Genomic DNA, 4826 nt, shown 5'->3' on the forward strand with positions numbered 1-4826 from the left:
TTCTTCATTCAGTATAGTTTATGTTTAGAAGAAAGACCGAGTTTTTGATAACAATATTCTTCAGGCAGAGAAAAGATCAGAAAATCTTTATAGTTGCCAAATATCTAGGTTATCAAACATACAACATATATTACAAAAAAATAAAACTCGTACTTTAAAGAAAAATAAAAATAAAAATTATTGCACATAAAAACAAAGAAATAAAAAATAGAAACAAATGATCTAAGGGAGATAATCAAGTTCTTATTTCAGCCTAGTTTATATTTAGAAGAAAGACGGAGTTGTTGAGAATAAATAATATTTCTATGGTCAGAAAGAAGGCCAGAAAAATCCTTATAATTACCAAATGTCCAGTTGTTTTTTTAGTAGAGTTGATGTTATCAGCGTTCTTTAATAGTTTTGGTGAATGAAAAATTCCAGAAATGCTACAAATGGAACACCATCAGGTAGAACTCTCAACAAGCGCTCAAAAAATAACATTTTGAATATTATATAAGAAATTGTAATGTCTTAATACTTGTATGAGGAAAATGCCCTCCTATGATAGTATAATGTACTTGCAATAAGAGGACATGTTCCTCATAAAATATTAATATTACAATTTTTATGATAATAGTAAAAATGTATAATTATTACTATTAAAATATTACATTAAAATTAGAATAAAAAATGTGCAGTCAGACACACATTTATTCCTCTACAGAATTCTGCACAAAATTTCTTTAGTTTTTGTGTTTAGGTTTATTATGTTCTGTTAATAATTTCTCTCTTTTTTATTTTTCTATCTTGGAAGGTGTAAATGCTGTTTCTTGCTTTGTGATTTTCATGCTTCATAAATCTCAGATTCCCAGAATTCTTTTCTCTTCTTTGCAGAAACACCTGCAGAATACATCCATATCTCTATAGAATTAAATGTCAGTATTTTTCTCGTTTTGGGGCTAGATTAATTCTGTTCTATTAATTTATCTCTTTTAAATTTTCTTATAATTTTCTGTGATTAAATACGTTATAAATGTTTGATAAGGTAAAATATCTCCACTCTTCAAGTTTTCTTCTACCAAATAAATATGTCCAGAAAGAAAACCAAGGTTCAATAAAATGTATCCATATGAAATGGAAGAAAAAAAAAAGAAAAATTAAATAAAGAAAAAGTACTTGTTCAAACTTCTGCTTTCCAACAACTAATTTTAACTGAAATTTTCCACCGTCCTGTCTCTCTCTCTCTCTCTCTCTCTCTCTCTCTCTCTCTCTCTCTCTGTCGAAATAAAAACTCCCATTGTGCTTTCAACTTGTCCTTTTCATAACAGTTTCTGTCCTCTTATGCAAATCAATGCCACATGTATATTATCGAGTCGTCTTCGAATTAAGATTTTTCCTTTCTCTTTCCCTTTCTCATTCCATCATCCGACAGGAAAGAGAGAGGTGCACCTGTTTGTGTAAGTTACTTTATTCCTTTCACTACGTAATCAATTTTTTAAATTACATTTAGGACCACATTTTTTTAAATTGAATTCTAACGATATGCTATCTTATACATTCCAATTAGGAAATATTTGAAAGAATTAAACCGTCTCTTGAAGTGCAATTCTTTGTATCTATCTTCCACTTGGTTCACCAGGATATAATGAGGTTGTTTTTAAAATTCTTTTCTATGATTCACGTTGCTCCTATAATTACTGAAATCATGGAGGTCTTCCTAAGATTCAAATTTCTTTTTATATCATTTATAAGACATTGGTGTTTCATTATCTTTTTTTTTCTCTGCTCTGTTAAGGCTGGCATCATTAAGGACACTTACTTCAACTATGGTTGCTCTTCCGAGTATGTATACGCTTGTGTATCGACAATGTAGATTTCCGAGCAAAGGAGGATCCACACAATTCACAGGAATATGGTCTGTTGCCAGTGTGAACGCTTGTGTGTTTTATCAAGGTTGTTTGGTCAGAAAAAGAAGATCCACATGTCTCACAGCAAAATGGTTTCTCTCCAGTGTGTACACGCCTGTGTCGATTCAGTTGTCCTTTCTGAGAAAAGGAAGATCCACATGCTTCATAGCTAAAAGGTTTCACCCCAGTATGTAGATGCATGTGTACTTTTAGGTTGGACTGCTGAGAAAATGAAGATCTGCATATTTCGCAATGATATGGTTTTTCTCCTGTGTGTACACGTATGTGTTTTGTCAAAGTTGATTTCATAGCAAATGAATTTCCACACACTTCACAGCTGAATGGCCTCTCCCCAGTGTGTATACGCATGTGGACTTGTAGATTAGCTTTCTGTACAAATGAATATCCACATATTTCACACGAAAACGATTCATCATCAGTGTGGATGCGTATGTGTTTATTCAGTGTTGAATTATATGAGAATGAAGAACCACAAATTGAACAGGAAAATGGTTTTGCTTCTGTAAGCCTAGGCATTATATCTGTATATTAAATATTCATTAGTTCCGGTTCTGTAATCCTAAGCATTATATATGTACATTAAATATTTATTAGTTCTGGTTCTGTAATCCTGGGTATTACATCTGTAAAAAAATAAAGCATTAATAGAAATTCAAAATAAAATACCTAAATTTATAAATAAACAATACCTTACATAATTATTGAATATTTTTGCAAAATTGTTTTACCAAAGGTTACTCATCTATTATCTCATATTTTTTAGTTATATTTCCCAGCATATTATTTTGTGCACTCGCTGCCAATGTCCCAATCTCTCACACTTTTTTGGCTGACGCCCATTCTCTCTACATGAGATAGCGGTTGTGGTGCCATAGACGCATCGTCTGGGAATCCCATTATAAAAGCAGGTTTAACTGTATGATCCTGTCCTCTCCCTAGGTATCCAGTTAGTCCAGCCAATCTTTTGATTTCATTGGTGTAAATATCAACTGATTCACCTGTGCACTTGAATTGTTGTAGCTTTTAATAGGCTGCAAAAAATAAAACATTAATAGAAATTCAAGATAAAATGCCTAAATTTATAAATAATACCTTACATAAATACTGAATATGTTACAAAATTGTTTTACCAAAGGTACGATAAGTTACTCATCTAATTTTTTATTTCATTACCATCAAATGATATGTGGGGATACTTTGATGATCGTCTCATCAGTAAGGGGTTCAATCCTGGATGGGCTTCACATTTACCAGATCATTAGCACTCAGATTTTTATCGGCTGGGTTATCAAAAATGCAATATGTATCAAAATAATACCAAATTATTCCTGAATTGGAGATACACAACCCAAATCAGTTGCATCCAGATGTACTTGAAATTTGGTGATAAAAAAGAGTGTTGGTCATTCATGATTTAAATTTGGTGGATAAGTCAGGCATAAACTGAAGTTTATTTGTCGCAAATATGGTTTAATTTCAGAAAGGATTATGTATTAATGACTCCATAGGCGGATGATATTTAATTTTTTAGCCTTATTTCGCAGCATATTACTTCGTGCACTCGATGCCAATGTCCCAGTCTCTTGAACTCTTTTGCTGACTAAAAGCCGTGCAGTTGGTATCAGTTTGATGACGTCCATTCTCTCTACGTGAGGTAACTGTTGTAGTCTGAGAATCCCATTATAAAAGCAAATTTGACTGTATGATCCAGTCCTCTCCCTAGGTTACCTACTAGTCCAGACAATCTTTTGCTTTCATTGACATAAACATCAACTGATACACCTGTCATCTTGAATCGTTGTAGCTTTTCATAGGCGCTAAAAGGTCGTTTAGTATAAGTATATTTCTTATATAAACCATTTTAAAGTGGGTTTTTTTTGCAGTTGAATCTGTTATACTATATAAAAAAGTTGGCTGCACAATAACTTTTTATAATCATTCAACATTAAAAATTAAACTCATTTTTACACGATTGTTCATAACATTGGATACATCTTAAGTAAATTAAGTAGAACAGAAAATGGTTTTGGTTATGTAAGCCTTGACATTATATCTGTAAAATAAATATAATATTAATAGAAACAAAGATCAATTTAATTAAAAATTAAAACAACTATTTAAAATTACTTTTATATATCAAATAGTGTATGTGTATTTTATTGTGACTAAAAGCAACAAGTAAATGTTACCAAAGGCAAGATAAATTACTATTCTGCTATCTGTATGTTTTTATTTTAACCTATCTTAAAGCGCTTTCCCTCAACACAAATCCCCTGTGAAGTGGTTAGAGTACTTGGAAAAATGAATTGTAAATGCATTTTCCTGAAGGTTGGTGGTTTAATAGTCAGTGTGGGCGACTAAAAAATACAATTGCAAATTACTTAGTCATGGCTGACGGAACAGGAGCATGCTACTCCTGTGAAATGAATAAGTAAATAAAGGGTTCTATTTCCGTCAAAATTCCCAAGTTCGACAGAAACATTCCCAAAGTTTGACAAGATACACTTGAAGAAAGTCGGAGGTTACATCGACCGAAACGTTATGAAAATCAAACCCAAGATGAGATCAGTAATCCGATAAATCCAAATAATACCAAAAGTTCTACTATTATATAAAAGGAACCATGAGTTTGTTCCCTATTGACTCCAAAATGCCTGGGCCGAGATTTTTTAAAATTTTACACAAAGTGTCTGGAAATGTTCCTAGATAGATTTTATATTGGAATGCCTCCAATAAGTATTAAAGATTGATATTCAAAAAATCCGATTAAAAAAGATGTTAAATTTTGACCGAAGTTAACAGCTTATACAGACTAACATCATAAGTGCATTTGAGAAGTTTTATCTGCACAAGAAGGGCCCAGCATATAAAATCAACAGTAGTTTATCTTGCCTTGACAGAGTTCAAAATAGACTTCAT

The 4826-nt window shown here is 31.9% G+C and overlaps 1 long non-coding RNA gene across 1 annotated transcript in view; it reads right to left on the reverse strand.

The window, feature by feature from the left end:
• Positions 1-4826, reverse strand: part of LOC145269643 (uncharacterized) — a 22975-nt gene continuing 18149 nt past the window's right edge. Inside the window, exon 2 of the long non-coding RNA XR_013865153.1 lies at positions 1-2938. This is a non-coding gene — a long non-coding RNA (uncharacterized LOC145269643). The remainder of the gene's footprint in view (positions 2939-4826) is intronic.

Source organism: Euprymna scolopes, chromosome 45 (genome assembly GCF_053919585.1).
Source record: "Euprymna scolopes isolate OS-2025 chromosome 45, ASM5391958v1, whole genome shotgun sequence".
Lineage (NCBI taxonomy): Eukaryota > Metazoa > Mollusca > Cephalopoda > Sepiida > Sepiolidae > Euprymna > Euprymna scolopes.